The 21,948-nt window shown below is 39.3% G+C and overlaps 1 protein-coding gene across 5 annotated transcripts in view; it reads left to right on the forward strand.

Annotated features, from left to right (window-relative positions):
- Nucleotides 1-14,878: 14,878 nt before the first annotated feature.
- Nucleotides 14,879-21,948, forward strand: part of LRFN5 (leucine rich repeat and fibronectin type III domain containing 5) — a 258,215-nt gene continuing 251,145 nt past the window's right edge. For 2 of the 5 annotated variants that reach the window (XM_060294775.1, XM_030854849.2), the window contains exon 1: nt 14,888-16,924. The gene's annotated coding sequence lies outside the window, so the exon portion shown is untranslated. Of the gene's footprint in view, nt 16,925-21,948 lie in introns of all 5 variants that reach the window. The other 3 variants (XM_060294774.1, XM_030854848.2, XR_009563113.1) reach the window with 2 other exon arrangements.

Here is a 21,948-nt window from a genome sequence, read left to right on the forward strand (position 1 = left end):
AGAGAGAACTCAAATAAAATAAAATTAAATAAAATACAGGTTTATTAAAGTGATTTTCTTGTGTTTTTTAATTCAAATATGCAGTGAAGTAATAGATGGACTTTAGTATTTAAATAAAACGTGTTTTGTAATTTAAACAGAATTAATAAAAACTGTTTAATATTTAAATAAAATTAACATAAAATTGGAATATCTGTTTTGCATCTATAATAGTTATTATAGATAAATAACCACCTTAAACAGTGGTTCTCAAAAGACAAGGAGCACAGAATCACCCAGAAGACTTGTTAAAAGATTCCTGGGACCCAGCCCAGAGTTTCTGTTTCAGTAGATCTGGGACTGGAATTTGCATTTCTAACAAGATGCTGGTCCAGGGACCACACTATGAGAAGTACTGCTCTAAAAGTGAAAGTCTTCTAAATACTGACTTTGTCAAGGCTAACCACAGTGACACGGACAAATTACTCAGATCTTTGAAAAGTGAATTGAGCTGTTATCTATTTAATAAACCATAGCACCTTTGCTTTTAGAAATATAATAAAAATAGTTTTGAGATTATTATCCTATAATTTTAAGTTTCTTCATAAAGTATTGTTTTGGAAAAATCAACATTTTTCTGTGTGCTTTTAGAAGAAAAACTTTTACCTATCTGAATTCTCGTAAAAGTTGTGATAGCTGGTGACAGAAAAACTAACGTGTCTTTGAACAGTTTTTGTTTTTCTGATTTTTTTGTTTAAGTAAAATTTTATGTTGTCTTTGGTTATTTATTTAGTTTTTTAAAATATCTAAATGCTGGAGAGGGTGAGGAGAAAAGGGAACCCTCTTGCACTGTTGGTGGGAATGTAAATTGATACAGCCACTATGGAGAACAGTATAGAGGTTCCTTAAAAACTAAGAATAGAACTACCATATGACCCAGCAATCCCACTACTGGGCATATACCCTGAGAAAACCATAATTCAAAAAGAGTCATGAACCACAATGTTCATTGCAGCTCTATTTACAACAGCCAGGACATGGAAGCTAAGTGTCCATCAACAGATGAATGGATAAAGAAGATATGGCACATATATACAATGGAATATTACTCAGCCATGAAAGGAAACAAAATTGAGTTATTTGTAGTGATGTGGATGGACCTAGAGTCTGTCATACAGAGTAAAGTAAGTCAGAAAGAGAAAAACAAATACCGTATGCTAACACATATATATGGAATCAAAAAAAAAATGTTCTGAAAAACCTAGGGACAGGACTGGAATAAAGATGCAGACATAGAGAATGGACTTGAGGACACAGGGAGGGGGAAGGGTAAGCTGGGACAAAGTGAGAGTGGCATGGACATATATACACTACCAAATGTAAAATAGATAGCTGTGGGAAGCAGCCACATAGCGCAGGGAGATCAGCTCAGTGCTTTGTGACCACCTAGAGGGGTGGGATAGGGAGGCTGGGAGGGAGACGCAAGAGGGAAGAGATATGGGGACATATGTATATGTATAGCTGATTCACTTTGTTATAAAGCAGAAACTAACACACCATTGTAAAGCAATTATACTCCAATAAAGATGTTAAAAAAATAAATAATATAAAATATCAGTTGGCTACTAGTTTGTTTACAGATATTTATTTTATAGCTTTTTATAATACATCTATCATAGAACATTTGCGTCTCAAACGACAGATATTTCAGTATTTTTACTCTATACCATCATCCTCAATTTAATTAAAAATATCAGTAAGAAAAGTCATGCAACAATTAAGGTAAATATTTATAGAAGAACTTAGACAAGGCAATATGAACCAGCTTCCATCATGGTCCTAGAAAGAAGTTTCTTCTACATGGGGCTAATCCCTCATGGATAGGATCTTCTACTAGCTCCTTGGGTATCTTGCTCTAGCATTTTTAACTCTTTTCCTTGTATTTTAATTTTTATTTCTTAACGGAATCTGACTTCAACCCCCTCCATCTGAGCTTAACTCTTCTCATGTGAATGAATGATCCAAAATCCTGTCTTAGATTTCTTATTTACCATTTTCTCCTTGACCCACTGAAAGAAGAGGCTGCTCTGCTCTATCACTTCACTGAAAATATTCTTGCTGACATCACCAGTGATGCACCATAAATCTCCTCTGACTTCACTCTCTGTTATTAGTCTCTCTGCAACATTTGCTACTGTTCTCCAATCTATTTCCTGAAATTCTTGTGTCCTTACTTTTCCTGATAGCATTCTCTCCAACTCGCTATTAAGATATATTCCTTTTCAACTTCTTCTGATCTCTTTTTTCATCAATTCCTTGGCTATTCCTATACTACTGGGGTCCATCTTTAGTCAGATGTTCTCATTCATGTATTCTCAATTAATCCCATGATTTTGACGGTCACCTATAAGTTAATGCCTTTCAAATTGTATCTACATCCTAGATTGCTCCTCTGAACTCAATTTGCATATCCAAATACCTCCTGAGAATTTCTTTCAACGGTCTTATTCTCATATGTAAAAACCGAATTAATTATTCCCACCCAAACTGGCTTTCTTTCTACATCCATATATTGGAGGACTAGAGACTTCAATATGTTCTTTCCTGTATCTAGACCCACTTCTCAGAAGACCCAGAATATCTCTTCTTAGAGTCTGGCTCCCATGGTTGTTTGCTGAGTAGGTAGCAGGTGTATTACTCCATCCCTGAGCATAGCTGGACCAGTCTTATCTCTCTTCTGGGGACTAAAGTTGAGACAGACAGAATGTGGTATTAGCAGTGGGTGAGATGATCACGTGTGGGCAATGTTCTCTAATTATCAAGCAGGAAAAAAAGCTGGTCTGAAGAGAAAGGTTCATTAAAGCGCAGGTGAAGAGAGCAGTAGAAATGAGAAAGTGTTACACTAGTAAGTGAAAAAGATGGATAGGGTAGCCGCACTGTTTTCTTATAACTCCTGAGTTCTTCTGTACGTTCTTTTCTTGGGATAATAGAGATGTTCCTGTATGGATACAGTAAAGTTTGATTGAGTCTAAGAGTCAACCTAGTCTACTCTGACAGTGATCAAATTGGCCATTAGGCCACATGAGTATTAACTTCTTAACAACTTTTGAATCCAATCTTCTTTCCCCCACTCATAGCCATACCCTCTTCTCACCTAAAGTACTACAGTTTTCCATTAGAGCTTTTCTTTTTCCTCCATCTCCTTCAGTCGTCTATCCCTCTATCTTTCATACTGTTGCAGGACCAATCTTTACAAAATAGGAATCCATATTTATTATTCTTCTGCATGTGCCATTTCATGGCTCCTTGCTGACTACCAGAGGAAGTAAATGCCTTGAAGCAGAGCATGCTAACTGCTCTCTGTCCAGAACCTGGCCAACTTTAATTCATCTTGAGGGTTTGCTGTCCTCTAACTTTTATTTGACTCATGTTATTCTTGCTGCCTAGAATACCCTTCTCTAACTTGTTGCCTGACCATTCCTACTTATTTTTTCAGACCCAACTCCACTGTCTACATTTGCAAATCTCCCCTGATCTAGCAAGTAGAGCTGATTATTCCCTTCTTTGGAATATACACACATACACATTTATCCACTCTGTATAATTTACTTATCTAAATGCCTTTCCTTCATTTTAGAACATGAATTCATTGTTGATGGAGAGCAGTATTTCATAATTTATGCAGCATTTATTTATTTATTATGATCTGACTAAACTTAAGAGATTACTGGTATAATCCAAAGTAGATCTGGGTTCCTGGATCCTAATGATTGACTACTGGTCTATGTGTTAATCCATAATCTAATTCACTTTCTCTTCGAGAAAGAGGGCAACTTTAGAATTATTATAGCTCATACTACAAAATTCAATTTTAAATATCAAGGAGCTCATGTTAAAAGATAAACTGAGGCACATTAAACTTTTCAAGAGTTTATTTGAGCATGCATCATTCAAATTGGGCAGCACTAAACCAGAGGCGGTTAGGAGTACTCCACGCACAGGAGGTAGGGAGATTTACTTACAGAGAAGATGTGGAAGCAAACTACAGAAATTATCTGATTGGCTACAGTTTTAAGCAGTTGCCTTATTTGGGAAAGCCTAGTTGGGTGTTGGTGACTGGTTGTTCTTAAGTTTCATTTTCTTAGATTGGAGGACATTGGCTCTGTTTTAGGTTTTGGTTTGCTTGTGTAGGCTATCAAGGCATTAGAGTCACCTTAGGCTAATGGTCTTCTTGTTTAATTAATTTAACACCCATATTTAAATTAATGGTTTTCTTCACAGCACTTCAAATTGTGACATATATTGCTATGATTTCTTAGAATCACAGTTTACATTTTCCTACTCAAATTCCACACTTTTTTTAACATCTTTATTGGAGTATAATTGCTTTACAGTGGTGTGTTAGTTTCTGCTGTATAACAAATTGAAACAGCTATACATATACATATATCCCCATTTCTTCTCCCTCTTGCGTCTCCCTCCCAGTCTCCCTATCCCACCCCTCTATGTGGACACAAAGCACCGAGCTGATCTCCCTGTGCTATGTGGTTGCTTCCCACTAGCTGTCTATTTTACATTTGATAGTATATAAAAGTCCATGCCACTCTCTCACCTTGTCCCAGCTTACCCTTCCCCCTCCCCGTGTCTTCAAGTCCATTCTCTACGTCTGCGTCTTTATTCCTGTCTTGTCCCTAGGTTCTTCAGATCCATTTTTTTTTTTTTTACATTCCATATATATGTGTTAGCATATGGTATTTGTTTTTCTCTTTCTGACTTACTTCACTCTGTATGACAGACTCTAGGTCCAACCACATCACGACAAATAACTCAGTTTTGTTTCCTTTTATGGCTGAGTAATATTCCATTGTATATATGTGCCATATCTTCTTTATCCATTCATCTGTCGACAGACACTTAGGTTGCTTCTATGTTCTGGCTATTGTAAATAGCACTGCAATGAACATTTTGGTACATGGCTCTTTTTGAATTATGGTTTTCTCAGGGTATATGCCCAGAAGTGGGATGGCTGGGTCATACGGTAGTTCTATTCTTAGTTTTTAAGGAACCTCTATACTGTTCTCCATAGTGGCTGTATCAATATACATTCCCACTAACAGTGCAAGAGGGTTCCCTTTTCTCCACACCCTCTCCAGCATTTATTGTTTGTAGATTTTTTGATGATGGCCATTCTGACTGGTGTGAGGTGATACCTCATTGTATTTTTGATTTGCATTTCTCTAATGATTAGTGATGTTGAGCATCCTTTCATGTGTTTGTTGGCAATCTGTGTATCTTCTTTGGAGAAAGGTCTATTTAGGTCTTCTGCCCATTTTTGGATTGGGTTGTTTGTTTTGTTTATATTGAGCTGCATGAGCTGCTTGTAAATTTTGGAGATTCTTCCTTTGTCAGTTGCTTCATTTACAAATATTTTCTCCCATTCTGAGGGTTGTCTTTTGGTCTTGTTTATGGTTTCCTTTGCTGTGCAAAAGCTTTTAAGTTTCATTGGGTCCCATTTGTTTATTTTTGTTTTTATTTCCATTTCTCTAGGATGTGGGTCAAAAAGGATCTTGCTGTGATTTATGTCATAGAGTGTTCTGCCTGTGTTTTCCTCTAAGAGTTTTATAGTGTCTGGCCTTACATTTAGGTCTTTAATCCATTTTGAGCTTATTTGTGTGTATGGTGTTAGGGAGTGATCTAATCTCATACTTTTACATGTATCTGTCCAGTTTTCCCAGCATCACTTATTGAAGAGGCTGTCCTTTCTCCACTGTACATTCTTGTCACCTTTATCAAAGATAAGGTGTCCATATGTGCGTGGGTTTATCTCTAGGCTTTCTATCCTGTTCCATTGATCTATATTTCTGTTTTTCTACAAGTATTTTTAAACCAACTCCTTTTATCCAAATGTGGGGAGACTTACTAATAAGATATGAGAGTGGGAGAAGGAGGCAGTAAGATCACTAGATCATACTCTATGAAGCTTGAAAAGTTAGCTTAAGATCTCTATCTTTCAGGGTTTTTTTAACTTAAAATTAGCAGTTGAAATAGCTAATCTATAAATCCCCTCGTAACTCTAAATTTCTGTTCTTGGAAAATCAAAACATTTATAAATATTAATAAAAAGAATAATTTGGAAAGTAATCATTAGTGGCCAGCATGCTTACTTATATTATTAAAGGCATCTATTACTGCTTATATAAACATAAATTAAAATATATTAATGCATTTCTCCATTCCTAGGTAGAAATATCACAAAACATTTTGATTATAGTAACATACCTATACAAGTATAGGGGCTATATATTAATGTAAATTTTAAATATTTGATTTTTATCTTTAGTAAATGAGAGATATAGTACAACACAACCTCAGATGAGATAGAAAACGTGTTTATTCATTTGAAGGTAACCTCCAATAGGTTGTGTTCCAGGAATGTTTCATCATCAGTTGATGCAGTTAAAAGCCTGAAAAAAAAACACTACCAGAAACAGAAAATGGAGCAAAGCGTCAATTGCTTTTGCATTGTGACTGCTAAATATAAAGGCTTTGTTATTTTCATGGACTACAGTTTCTTAAAGTCAGATATTCTGTTTCACCCATTACAGAGTTACTAGCTTAGAAAAAAATAAAACAAAAATACATTTAAAAATAAATATGTTATACCTTTATTGAACAGTCTGTTCCATGTAAATTTTATGTATATGGCTCTTTTTAACATGAAAATAACAGAGGATCTGTTTGAACTCACCAAATAAATGGTTTTAAGAAAGCCTGGCACATTATCTTATGCATATGTACATTATCTTCCTAAACACTTATGTGATACGGGAATAAATATTAAATTTGAAAAGATAAAAGACAAAAATTAAGGAAGTCTCTGTATTCACTATATTTAAAAAATAGTTATCACCTTGTGTAAATGTGATCTACATAGAATGTGAAACACTGAATTTGCTGTCTGGATCATGGTTGAACAATTGGGAACACTGTGATGGTGTTCAGTCACTTTCTTTTGCAAAATTTAACAACTTTTCTCAAATCCAGGATTTATTCTCTTGGGCTCCTCACTGCTGTTGCCTTTCAGTTCCAGCATTTGCTTCTTAGTGCAGCCATGGCACAGATCCATTGCACCAAAGCACAAAATAGGAAATGAACCCCAGTGGGAGAGATTTTATACATAAAAGTCAAAGCAAAACCCCATAAAGAAAGTAACTATGTGTTTATACATTTCACAAAACAGAAAAATGTTCAAAGGAAAGTAAAATTAGCTTTCAAAATAGTTGCCTCTTGAACTGGATATCTGTTACATGACTGTAAAATTACCTTGCATACTTTTATAAAGAAGAATATTTTCACATTTACAGAAGGTAGCCTAGGTATAGCCAGTCTACACATATTGTTGTTTTTCTTTAACATTTTAAGAGTCATTGTAATTTCCAATTTGGGTATTTTCTGCAAAATTTTCCAGAAGCCTCTTTCCTAACTATTCAAAGAAGTACTCAGAAATTCTCCAATTCTAAGCATAATATTCCCATGTTGCTTGGTGTTAGAAAACAGACATACATTTTACCTACAAAATGGTATTCTCTTGTCAAGAATAGATCAGAAGTGATTAAATAACAAAAGCAGGAAAGAGAAGCTAGTGGCATAGTATAAAGACAGAATACAATAGGCAGAAATGAGTTCAGGAGGTTGAGGAATCCATCTCATAGCTCACTGGCAATTTTATAAATGAATGAGTAAGTATAGTACTACTGAATCCAATCAAGGTCTCCAAGATGAGGTCACTAGAAAAAGAAACTGTCTTACTCTAGTTCACTGCCTCAAACAAATGTCCGTCTTTCAAAATTAATACACTTTCTTTTTTTGCATTATGAGCATTTTCTCATTTAAAACAAAGTTAAGATTTAAAACTGCATTTCAAACTCTCCTCTACTCACAAAGTGAAAAATAAAACCTTTAACATGTTATAAAGATCCATTATATGTGGCTAAGGATATGTGCATATTTGACATAATTCTACTTGTCTTTCTTATAAATCTTACATTTATCCGCATCTTATTTAAAGTCTATAAAATAAATGTCTCAATGGGATAGTATGAAAATGCTTTTGGAAATAGGGAATTAATGTCTGAACTGAGAAAAAGCATTTCTAGACAACATATAGGGAATTATTTTTGTAGTTCTAAATATTATTAGCTTTACAACTTGCCCTCATTCTTTGCTTCCCCCTCTCCTTTTTTTTTTTCTTTCAAGATATATTGTCCCTTTTAGTATGAATAAAAACTGGAGAACAATAACATCTCTTAGTACATGGAGTCAAGGACAGGAAGAGCCTAATTTTGAAGTATAACATATAGAAAATGAGTGAATGAATGTATGAATGAATTCAATGCCGAAGATTTTACACTTTTGGCTACATTTATTAGTAATACTGGAAATCAAGAGAGTCTTGAAAAATTTCTACCAGAAAATGTAGCAAATTACCAAATTTGTAAAACGATAAAAGCTAAGTATAATCAATGCTGATTACGTTTTGAAAACCATATAGAAAGAATGCAATCTCATATAATTTTTCACAATGATTTACCATCTAACTTTTTGTTAGCTCCTAAATTCTGTTGCTAATAAAACCAATATAAAATATCTGATATGTCCCAACAATCACTAAGTTATCATGTTAATTGTTCAACAGTGTATTCTTTTGGAATTTTAAAAAGGCTCTAATTTTATAATATTACCAAAAGGTTAAAACATGCCAATCTAACACAAAATAAGACAATATTTTGCTTATGTTTTTGGCATATCCATTCAGAAACAAAAGATACAACAGATGGATAATAGTTAATGTTGCCAATATACAAATTCACTTTAGAGAAACTGGGACAATACCATTGCATAGCAATATAGTGCAATAAAAAGAAAATGGGTTTCTGTAGCTCTCTTAAAGGGGAAGGAATTTAAGGAACTAATACTAAACTTATAAAATACATTTTGAAGCTGAATAGTACCTAAAGAGAGCAACTTGAGTATTCAAGATTTTGCTAAATAATGTCACCAAAATTACAGAATATTTAATATGAAGGAAAATAATATTAGCAGAATGTTCTAGGCATCTTCCTGAGGATTTTTATCTCACTTTTATGAGGAAATTTTCTTGACTAAAAAAACACAGATTATTCTGAGAATCTAGATTATTTATAATATCCTTTCAGTGAAATTGGCTATTCATTACATAATTTGAAATAAACTAATGGCAAAGAACAGAAATGATACGTATGCAGTACTTGCTTGTACTGGGTAGTTTATACAGGTGAAGTTATTAAAATCTCTCAATCAATCCCAAATATAAGTACTATAATTTCCACTTTACACACAAAAGAGTTAAAGATTCAGGGTAGAGTTAAATGATTTCCACAGGTAATGCTGTGAATTTCAGAACAAAGATTCAAACCTATGTGTATTATATCCCAACATTTTATCGAATATGCTGTGTTGATCTTCAATAAAGGACTATGTCTGTATATTTCAATACAGTTTGAATGAATATGAGAAAAACAAATTAGAAACTAAGAGCAGTGAAGAAACTATCATTAGAGTATACAGGGATGGGTTCCAGAGGCCTAACAAAAGGTTTGGACTTCATAGCAAATTGCTGTTGGTGAAATTAAAGCAAGGTCATATTGTACTAATCTGCTTGTTAGTCTTATAACCTCCACTAAATAGTAAACTCTATCATGGGGACAGAGACCAAGAGAATTAATCTTGTTTAATCTTCTCTCCCCACTGCCTGGTGCAGGACACTGGCTAAAACAAGGCATTCAATGAATTTCCAGGGAATGAACCAAACTGCAAGCAGAGAAAGGCCATAGTCTGGAGAAATAAGTTTGGTGGTAAGCAATCACAGAAAGGGTTTGCTTTCATTATGAAATTAGAGCCATTATGGCTGAGAAATGAATCCAAAGGAGCTTTAACACCAAGCTAGTCAAGAACTCAGAGCCAGTCAAAGGACCAGAATGACTAGGATGTAAAACAAGAGCAGAGGCCTGAGAAGTAACTCAGTATCCTAAAGAGACCTTAATTAAAGGAGAACTGGTGAAAAAGATTCGGAGGAAATCACCTAATCACGCCTTTGGAATTTATGTTAAGAAATCATTGTGCTAAAAGAAATCACCTGCTTTTATGTAGATAAAACTTATCCAACATTATTTATTTTAATGAAAATGCATCTTTCATAAAATAAATAGAAATTAATTCTTATTTCAAAATTTATGGTGGTTTATAAGAAAGCCAAACCCTGTGGTCTGGTCTCAATCACGTGAGAGTGTCACCTTACTGCCGACTTGTGGCCACCTGACTGAAATTCAGGGGCAGACTCTGGAGAAAAAGAAATATTAGAAAACAGAATCTGTAAAGTAAAGCTCAAAAGCGAATGCTTTTTTCTATAGTTTATCATCAGGTTTTGCAGAATTGAGAGTAATATATGCGTTTTGAAGAAGTTAAGTCCATAGACTTTTGACAGCTTATTACTTCCATCTAATATGACTTGGTGGGCTTACCAGTAATTATAAATCATAAGAACAGTAAACAAACTTTTGTTTTTAAGATAATTATGAGATGACTGGCTTCATTTTAAAATAAAGTTTCAAGATCAAGTGGAAGTTTTCCTGAAATACTAACTGGATATATAAATATAAAACTTTCTAAATGTTTTTTCCAAGGTTAAAAAATAGGTTTGAATAATTGTTTAACAGCATTTCAAAAAATAAAATAGATAAAAATAGTACCATACTTAACATTCAACCCTGTATACAAATTTAAAGATGATTGTGGTGTCTTTGCTCACTTTATATGTAGCACACTTGGCCAGAAATTCTACGTTTTAGAAATTAAGTTGGCTTCACATTTCTGAAGTGGGTAAACTGCTAGACACTGACACTTTAGCTTGAATTAGCATTATATGATTGTTTTCCCCTTAAAAATTTAATAAGATATATCTAATATGACTAAATGGAGGTTTTGATGAAGATAGCAACATAGATCCCAGTATCATACCAATCTTCTCTGGGTTAGATATTCCTAGGTAGGATGCTGTACTTGGGGACTTTTGGGTAACTAAATGGAAGCCCTAGACAAATACAGGGAGTTAATACCAGAATTTAAGCAAAAAAGTAAGACAAGATGGATGAGTATTTACATAAAATTTACTTTTTACTTGCTATTTTGCCTAAGAATTGCCTTACCTGTCCAGCAATGTTTATCTCTGAAATAACCTCTTATCTTTGAGCTCTCACAAACAATTTTTGCCAATGACACTGTCTTTAAAAATCACTATGTTTGTGTTTTACAAATTAAACTTTAAAAAATACTTTTCTTAGTATAAGAAATGACCAGTTCCGTCCAGTAATTTATCGGGTTCTTAGTGCACAGCTTTCATGAGGTAGATCTTAATCACGTAGTATGCCATTATCATGATCCATAAAAGTTAAAAATGACAAAGATTCAGGAGGAAGGGAAAGTAAATAAATGTATGTTTTACAAAAGATCAAGTTAAAAAATCACATAAAAATAAAAAATCTATTTTTATTTAAAAATAAAAAGGAAAATGTCTTTTGTAGCTCAGAAATATATTAAATAGTAAATAAATTTGATTTTGGGGAGATCCAAAATACATAAATGAGCGATCTGTTTATTTAGGACAGAAATATGCTGGGTCTGCAACTCTGTTTAGCGCCCAGTTGAATCATGTTTTTGGTAAGATCTAATTGCCATCACAATTTGTATCTTAGGACTTTATAGTCAGGTACAACATCAAAAATATGTTTCTAAGATAAGCAGGTCTCTTTTTACATTTCAAAAATACATGGGGCACAACTATGATAGTGATTTTTTAAAAAGCTTGATGTTGGATTTCAATTATTATATTTTAACAAAGTTTTTTTTTTAAAGTTATTCCTTCATTTCAGAAACTTGTATTTCCCTGTTGTTTCTTCACATCATTTTCCAGTCTTGAATTTACAGATAACTTTATATTAGGAAAAAGAATCAAATGCTCCTCACAATACCAGTTCATCACCCAGAAAATATGGAGATAATTCCAATTTTAAAAAGCTTTTTAAAGCATACATCAAACAAAAAATGAACTAAAGCGACAATATATTACACACTTTTAAAACACAGAAATAAGAAAATTCATGAGGTAAGCAGACTAATTGTTGAAAACAATTTTAAAACGGTGTAAGTCATGCCTTTCTCACTGCTTTAGGAAAAAATGCTAAATAATAATATAACCAGAAACTCAGGTTTCCTTTTGGTATTCATCATTTTAAGTGTAAATCATTCATATTTCCATTTATTGTCTGAAATTAGCAAAACACAACTTTTTTCAAATTCTGCATTATTCTGGGAAAACACAGTCCGGTATTTATGACCAGAGGTCCTTGGAAAAATGATTGGGCCGAGAAAGAAGCCTAACGTAATTTTAAAAATGACGACATAAACACTGGATTTGGGGATAAACTAAGATTTTTTGGACACTTAAAAGTATACCAATTTCAAAGCTGGTTTTGCCAACAATACTTATGTAGGCAAACTAGAACTTGCCATCTTCTTTTTTTTTCAGAGGCCTTTTTTTCCTTTGGTTGAAAGAAAAATTACCCTCTATTAACTCTGAGATCCTTTGGGAAAGAATATCCTAGCCTTTCCTTGAAAGTCTTCCCACCTCTACTGTCAAGCTAAAACAAAGCTTGTTTCTTCCTCCCTACTGGTGAACTCTAATCAGCTTGTATAGGAGGGAAAGAAACAAATACTGTACCTGGACAGTGAAAGGTACATGACTTTACCAGCGAGTGCTTTCTTGAGATAAGATGAAATGGTGAAAGCACTTTCAAATATAACGTATAATGTACAACGGGAAGGCTAAACTAAAGGAAGAGAGGATGGTTTTGTGAGCTTGGTAGGGCTTGCAACAGAAAAGAATACTGGAAAGTTACACATTACTACTCCCTAAAGAGACGTTGATTACACACACACACACACACACACACACACACACACACACACACACCGTTACTTAGCACCCAGGAAGATATCTGAACTCCAGCTCTCGTCTTCTTACAGCTGGTTAAGTGTACCCTCTCCTCACCTCGGTCCGAGCACTAGAAAAAAAAAAGAAAACGAAAAAGAAAAGTTATTTATTCCAGCAATGCAAGGTCTTTGGGCTTCTCATTCAACATCTCTCTATACTTTGGTCCCCAGGGGAAACTGCAAACCTTTATCTCCTGGTCTTCAGCGGTTCCTATCGGCTCAGTAGGGAAGGGTGGGGGCAAGTGGGAAAATCCTTAAGGAAAAAGGAGTCACCCCTGCGTCCAAAAGTATTGGAAGTGCTCGCTCGTATCTGCTTGTGGTCCGTGCTGGTGCTCCGCCGCCGCCCCTCAGTGAAGTCCGAGAAGCGGCCAAGTTTAAAGTGAAACGAAGATGGAAGCACTCTCTCTCCCTGTTTCTCAGAGAGTCCCTTAACTTATTTCGCCGCAGGTTCTTGCCCTGGACTTTTCGGAAACCTTTTTTCACTTCAGGGGACAAAAAGCCACAGGGGCAGCGCTGATGGTTTTAGTGGAGAGTCTCCTGGCCTGCAGTGGTGTCCGCTGATGTATTTGTCCTTGGTGTCCCTTTGGTTTATTTTTCTGAGGTGTCGGAGGTGTCGCCACGCAGACCCGCTGCTGCGCGAGTTTGCCACCAGCTCTCGAACTCTAATCGTCCGGCGCCACTCGGGCTCCGCGGAACTCGCCCCAGAGCCCCGGACCCGGTGCCGCCAGCGAACCTGGAAGGAGGAGGCGCAGCAGGAACTGCGGCCCCTGAGCCGAGCTCCTTCGGAGCAAAGCCTCCGGAAGAGTTGCGCGGATTCCTAAACCCCGGATTGGACCTGGAGCCCGGTGGGCGTAGAGAGGAAGAAGGAAGAAGAGGAAGGAGGAGACACGAGAGCACTTTCCACCTCAAGCGCCAACACCCCTCGCATCCTCTCCTGAAAGAGGCAGCTGTGTGGGTCCTGCCTACGCGTGGGTGCACGTGTACGCGCTTGGGAGAGCCCGTGGGTGTGTTCGGGTGTGAGCGCGTCTGGGCACCCGCAGGGCAACGCTGAAGGCTGGGAGAGCTCTATTGGTAGCCAAATTCGAGAACGCCCTATCCTAGGAGGCCACTAGCACGTGGCTTTGACAAGTAGGCCTGGAAGAGGCCCTCATTAGCCAGCTTCCTTCGGCAACTCCCAACTCTTACATTCTCTTTGGGTTCAGACTGGTTTCGGGGCCAGCAGAGATCCGAGCTGAGAGGGAGTTCCTCGCTGGGGCCGAAGACCAAGTGCTGGTGAACCGGTTAAAGAGAAGTGACAGGATTTCCAGGCTCAGGAGATAGGAACAGCTGATTTCACTCGCGGTTCCCAGGAGAAAGACTTTTTCCGGGCTGGAGGGAGGGTAGGGTCGAGGAGAGTAATTCTAGGATTTGTGGCGAGAAAAGTCGACCTCCGCCGGCGGGGCCCTGTCTTGCTTTCTCCCCATCCCTCTTCTCTTTCCTGCTTCAGACCTGTTCCCTGTCCCAGTAACCTTAGTGGCCTGGTCTGGCTTGTGACGACTATTGGGTTTACTTTCTGCCCTTGACATACTAATATGTGACCAACTTCAGTACTGGTAATGTCTGATGCTCAACTGAGTTGATTCTCAAATATAATATTCTTTTCAGCTTTTGCGCCCATCGATTAGTAAGTAAACTACCACCTACTACTAAGGGGACGGTGGAAAACAGTCGCAGGCGACTAAGACCCCTAGGTCAGCAGTCCTCCATCTCAGATATTCCTGGCGGGTTATAGCTAATGACTTTTCCCTGTGCCATAAGCAGTCACAGCCTGACCCGGTGATACTCCTTTACCCCGTAACCGTGGGGCAGTGGGCGGTCAGCAAGTCCCCCCGTCGCAAAAGACTGGGGACGCCCCTGAAGTTCGCCTTCATGCTCCAGATTTTCTGCTTTCTCCCCTCCCCCTGCCTGCAACGCCCCCGCGCCTCGCCTGCCCCGGGATTTGCCGGCGCCTGGCTGGCCCTTTACTCCAGCCCTGGGTAAATCAGCCCGGAACTCGCCAGGCTCCGAGGCGCGGAGGGAGGCGTGGCGGCCCCGGCGAGGGTCTCGCCTGACTCCCGGAGTCTCGGCGGCGCAGCAGCTCCTGTCACTGCGGCGAGGGTCGGGCTCACGGCCGCGCGCCCCGCCGCCGCCACCGCCTCCATGCTGCAGCGCGGGGCGCAGTTCCTCCCGGCCCGGCGGCTGCAGTCGTCCAAACACGCCGGCTCGGCAAGCCCGGAAGCCGGGCCCGCCCGGGCCACAACCACAGCGCGGGAGTCGGGCCGCCAGCCTCTCGCCTGAGCCGCGGACTCGCCCGGAAGCCGCGGGCAGCGGGCGGGGCACTGTGCAGTGGCGCGTAGGAAGACTGCCGCGGTGTGCAGAGCGGTCCGAACTGAGGACTCTGTGTGCGTGCGCGCGGGGGTGCGTGTGTTTGCGCCTGTTTTTCGTTCTTCTCTCACGGATGGCAATGGCTTGCAGCTGGCTGCTCCCTTAGGATTCTAGAGTTTGTGGAGCTCTAGGTTGTGAGCACAAACCACCCATATAATCCATTTTGCACGGGCGGTTTATATCAGGAGAAAAAAAGCGCAACTGGACGGGGGTGGGGCAGACCAAGGAAACCTTCTGGAAATACAAATACGCACGCACAACACTCATAAGAGAGAGGAAGAATGAAAGACCTGGTAAGATGTCTGTAACCTTCCTGCTGGCCCTTCCATTTTTCCGGAAAGATTCTGGATCGTTTCTACCTTTTGAAGTCATCTTGGCATCTATTTTTTTGTAAGCTCTCTCCAGCTTAGTAGCGTGCGTGAGGGCGTGTGTGTATGTGTGCGCGCGCTTATCTGATGCATTTGACTGTCTTTTGTACAACTGCCCAGAAGCAAATGTGTTAACTCGGCGGTCCCCCTCGATGCCTGGCTTCTCGCAGAGCGCGGAGGACGCCCAGACCCATTTTCCAGTCTGGATTCGGAAGGGCTGCTCAGCTTTGGACCCTTGTGTGTGGATCGCTTTACCCAGAGGCTTGGAAAGCGCCAGTATTAACCTGCTTACAGGTACATCACAAGGTCACCAGAGGGTCTTGCAGCCGTCTTGTTTCTGTGCATCTAGACCTTCCTGTCTTGGCCCGAAGGATATTTACGTTTCAGTCGACATAATTTGAAGCCAAAAGTTCAGCCTGTCGAGCTGGTTTCTGCACAATCAAGGTAAAAAGAATTGCCTTTCAAACTGCTTAACAAAATCCCCGACTCTTCGACTCTTCCTTGCTGGTTCCTGGCTCTTTTGCCTCCCCACCAAAATGTCACCAGCTCTTGAATTACGTGGATTTGGGTTGGAGGAGAACTTGAAGGAAACGTGATAGAACCGCTATGCTAGACCACTCTCTTTGCTGCCCGTGGTCCTGTGGGCATCGAAGCCGATCGTGAGAAGGACCAGTCACCTCCTTGCTTTTCCTTCCCCGTGCTGTACTGGGTGTGTGTGTGTGTGTGTGTGCAAGTGTGAATGCGAGTGCGCGCGCGCCTGTCTGCGAGTGTGTGTGTGTGTTTGAGTGTGTTTCTGTGTGTGCGTGCGCGGCCGCCCTACCTCTGCCCGATTCCTGGGTGCAGAAACGCGGGTTTCATGGGGCGATCGCCGCGGATCCCCCGCCCAGCGCGACCTGCGGGCAACGGCGGCAGTGGCAGGAGCCGCCTCTCGGACTCCCTAGGATGCGGGTGCTGAGCTATGGCAAAGGGCAGCGAAGTGACGAGCGAGACCCACGTACGACTGTGAAAGCCACCTGGAAACACCTTGCCGGGATTGTACCTGCGGGCAGAAAGTCTTCCTGCGCCCATCTTTCCTCTAGAGGCACCAGGTAACAAGCAAACGACTTCCCGCCTCACCCAGTTTCCCTCTGATCTTATTTCTAGTGTCTTATCTGCATTGCAGGCTACTTTACTTATTAATGTTTTGAAAATCATTAAGAAGGGCTGGGTATTCAAGGGCGCTCTGTGATGTAATATAATTTCTAGTAGGTGGAATATAAATCTATACCTGAGCATTTAATCTAGTAGTGAAAGCTAAGAAAATATGGATACGCTCCACCCTAAGTGATGTTTTTGGAAGCTAGGCGTGTTGAACCTGTCTGAAGATGCCAGAGATTAAAGTCCCGTGTTTTCTTCAGGCTATGGTTGCCACGGACCATTTGGTATCCAACCCTCCCCAGATTGTGGAGTGTGAGAGGGTGTTTGGTTTCCACCCATCGTTTAAGGCAGGGATCACTTTGACCCTTCTCTTCCTCTGGTGCCAGGTTGTTTTCCTGATTGTCGACGAGCTTGCCAGATCCTTTAGTAGTTGTAAATTATGCATCTGGAGACTTTAATTCGAAATAGAGTTTTCTTGGAACTTGCTTTGAGTGGAAGGGAATTCATTGCCACGGGTGTATGTGTTGAGATACGGTGTTTAACTGCCAGGGTTGCTTTTATGTAGCAAAATAGATCCATATCTAGAGGAGCGCTGCTAAAACCACAACCTCAGTCCCCAGCTGCATTGTCTCGCTTGTGGAGAGGGGCTTGTACGCGCGTGGTTTGTTTTTATTTTGTTCTGCTTTTTTTTTTTTTTGGTTTGTCTCTGTATAATGTGTATTTTGAAAATTCTTGCCAGTGCCTTGATTTACAAGGAGTAGGGTGGATTTGCGACTGCCTAATTAACATATTGGGTCTGATATGTTAAAAATGGAGATTCCCACAGCCGGCTGAGGCAGAACAAATTTAGTGAACTTCCAAAGCCTCTTACCTTCGCACCTTATTTCTCTCATTTCCTATCCCATCACCTCTGCGTCCCCTACAGAAAATTTCTCTCCCTTCTCGAGGGCATTAGGATTAAGAAAATAAAGCACTTCCAAAGTAGTCTCATCAATGTTTTATTAGACAGTGAAGGCGGTCTGAATAATTCAGCTAGGGAATGCTCGTTTGTCTCCCGCCTTTGGGAGCTGCCTGCTCGCTGCACTCAACCAAGGGTTTGGCTCAGCCGAGCGCACGGTGCCCTGCTCCTGGAAGCAGTGACTGGGACTGCTCCGCGGTTTCTCTTTGCTGAAGCCGCTTGGAAAGTGGAGGAGCGCTGCCTGCTTTTCCTCCGCCCGCTGCATTTTTAAAATAGATATCCGTATGATGGTATTTGCGGACTACAAGCCGGTCGCTAGCTAGCTGCTGTCGCTGTCCCTGCGCCTTGATGTCCCCGACTACTCTGGAGATTGGGCTCGGCTGCTGCTTCAGCCCTCGCAGGCTGGTGGTGCTACAAGGCCGTGTTTGCAGCGGGCTTGGGGGCTGGGCTCCGCCACTGCAGCTGCCAGGCCCGCGTCGACACTTTCTTGGGGCCGGGCGGGAGAGCTCAGCGGGCCCCCTGGCAGACAGCGGGCGCATCATGGCAGAGGTGGCTGCCTGGATTTGAGACGGAGGAAGTGGAGAGACACACGTGGGGGGGGGGGGCAGTGAGGTCCTGCCCGATTTCCTTGCGCCTGCAGCCCCCTCTCCCTTCTTGGTAAATGAATATTCAAGTACATAGAAGGAAAGCTGGCTGGCTGCAAAAATGCCTTGATATTCACATACTGCATGATTTCTCAGGATTCAAAACCTGAAACGAAGTGTGCTTTTCCTAGGCCTCCATTTGTTCCTCTCTTCTCTCCCCTCTTGCTCTCCTGGATTTAATCAGGTCATTTCTACTCCTGTTTTACCTCCAGTTGAAATACCACTGGAAAGACTGCTACCTACCCGCACCCCAACTCCAATAAACACGAAGGAGTTGAAGGCCACTCTTTAGACAGATTTGCTCTGTAACTTTGAGCTCTAGGGAGAGCCAAGAAAGAATAGGGAGTATAACTCGACTTTAACAGAAAAGCAGGTCCCCCCTCTACTTTCTGAAGACTCAGAAAGAAAAGGGTACTGCCTGCATACATAAAGACTAAAAATAACTGAATTTGAGAGGAATTAGGTGAGGATTTTTCTTTTCTTTCATCATTTCCTTTTTCTCTTTTAGTGAATTTATTTGTATTTCTCCTATTGCTCAGAAAATCATAGTCAGAAAATTGATTTGTGTATACTAAAAATCTGACAGAGATACCTTTTTGTCCCCCAGATTTCTTCAGAATATTATTACAACAGAAACTTATAGCATACTCATAATATTTGTTAGCAAATAAGCCATCCCTGTTTAGAGGGTGCCCAAGAAGGATGGGATACTGGTGGAGAATATTAGTACTTGGGAAAATTTTGTGTTTTCTCCATGTCCCTCATTTCATTTCACCCTGGCCTTTTCTCATTAAGGATTCAGTCCTTTGCAGGTTAAGTCTTGTCCTTGTGCCCTCATCCTCTGCGAAGGTTGAAACAAATGTATTAACTGGATGTTGAGTGATCAGAGGCCTAAACATAGATTGTGGTGTGATTCATGTTTAAAAATGCCATTCATTGGTGCAGACTGGAGGTAGGTGAAATGTCAAAACCAGATAGTCCCCCTAGCATAGAGTTTCATGTATAGAAGTTCCTTAAAAAATGGAGCCTTCTGCCTCCCTTCTCTTCTCTCTTGTCTGGAGAGACAGAGAGGTGCAAACCAGTTTGAGGATCTGAGTCCACTGCCCTTGGTCAGCGTTGTACTTAGAGCTGGCTTGACTCACTAATAGGTCAAGACTATCAGGTATTGATAGAAAATTTCCTAGAAAAACTTTCCTTCCTTGTCAGCTCTCTTGTGGTCACTAACAAGAGGGGCAGAACAATAGGAAAGCTAGGATACCCATGGACACAGATGTGAGCATATAGGCAGGCGGAAAGGAGTTGTCATTTAGCTCCTGTCCTCGAGACCATTCCTTTTTGTCATTTTTTCACTTTCTCTTTTCAAGAGGAGAATGACCTTGAGCAATACCAGTCTTCTGTGCTTCGCATACCTCGTTTCCTCCCTCAAACATGTGATGTATATATGAACACACACACATACATACATAAACACACACCTGAGTTTTGAAATGAGATTCTTGTGCTTATGTGTTTTGGGAGGGGTTCATCAAATATATCTCTGATTGATACCAGCCAGAGGTGATTTTCTTTCCTTTTCCATAAGAGTATGTAGCAAGAGCTGTGGTAACTTGAGGCAAGATTGCCCCACCCTTATCCCCTCTTCCAGTATTTTTATCTCGTCTGTCATTCAGTGTATTCCTGGTATTAAAGCAGTGTCTGATTATGGCACTGGTGTTTAAATGACCATCATATGTTATAACTGCCTTTTATCTTTTTATGAATGACCATAAGTTCCCTTTTGTGCATTTAAACCAGTGTTCTGTTTCCTCTTGCTTCTTGAAGCACTTTAGACTTCTTAGTTTTGCTGAGTTTTCTAGCTGGTGAAATTAGGATCTTGCTTTCTGCTGATACTATTGCTGTGTTGATATGTGGTTGGGATGAAATGCCTGCAGATTTCTAACAGTGTTCCTGCCTCTACATAAAACTACTACATCATAGTTCTATATCATAACTTAGTTATTATATATCTATATCATAACTATATATGATATATCTATATCTATCTATATATAGATATATCTATATCTATATCATAACATAGTTCTATATCATATCCAGTTATTTTAAGGAAAATTTACTATAAATAAGATTGCTAAGTATTTTTGCCAATTTTAAGGTTGGAAGAAGAAAGCTACTTGAAAGTTTCTGATGGCTTAACTGGCTAATCTACTGACTCATTCCAGTGAATTTTATTTTCTGTTTACTCAGAAATGTAATATACTGGCATTACTTTCAGAGTTTTGTGTATAGTATAAATGGTTCTGAGTTTTATGTTTCATTGAAGAGTAAAGATATAAATTCAGGCCTTTTAATAGATGTGTTTGTGACCCTGTAGGATACATGACTAACTGGTAATTTTGCTAAATCATTCCACTGACACACATGTGCATAGCTCTGCCTTGTTCAATAAACCTTGAGAGTGAGACTACTTATTATATTTCTACAGCCCACATTTTTATTCCTGTGGCATCCTTCAATCATTGAGGACTATTTAAAATCTAAGGCGGTATAATTTGTCCATTACATGGTGTGTTCATGGTGAAATTAAGAAGTATTATGTTTATAAGTATTGAAGCTATTCTGGTTAGAGGTGTACCATTTTTATTATGCTCTATCAACATAAATTATATGTTATTATGAAAACTCCTGTTTTATGTAAGTATAACAAGAGCTAGAAAAAATAAAGAATTTAATTCAGATATAGTGCTGTTTTTTAAGCTTTTCCATCTTAGTGTTCTGATAGATTCTATTCTGACAGAATGCTTTTTACTGATCTATGACATAATTTAATACTAATTATGAAGATGGTTAACAAGTGATAGAAAATTACAAAGGAATTACATGGTTATATAAATGCTCTGTCACTTTACTGATAACAAGTAAGTCACATGAAAAGGGTTTTTTATTTAAACTACAAACTACATCCGTAAGGTTTCTCGGAAATTGGCTTTGATAGCCTATGTTTATTAAGTTACAAACTTGGTCACATTGGGAGGAAAATGCCAATTGACCAATTTAAGTGCTGTTAGAAAATATATCTTTTAATAAAATCTGTCTAATTGTAAACCTCATGCTTTTCTTCTTTTCTTTGTAGGAGCATATATGTAATTTATTGCTTTTTAAAAAGCTTCCAATGAAATATTTTGAAATCGGTGTTATTATAATCCTTATGAAGAACAATTAAGAATTACCACTGAATGTTGAATCTATTTTAGATTTTGTAACAAAAAAAACTCTCCAGAAAAGTAACAAGATACAGGAATAAAGTTGTAGGATCCTTTCACCAGCTCTGAGAGTGTTTCTGAATTCTTAGAAAAAGAACAAAAGAAAATGC

Source organism: Globicephala melas, chromosome 2 (genome assembly GCF_963455315.2).
Source record: "Globicephala melas chromosome 2, mGloMel1.2, whole genome shotgun sequence".
NCBI classification, from domain to species: Eukaryota; Metazoa; Chordata; class Mammalia; order Artiodactyla; family Delphinidae; genus Globicephala; species Globicephala melas.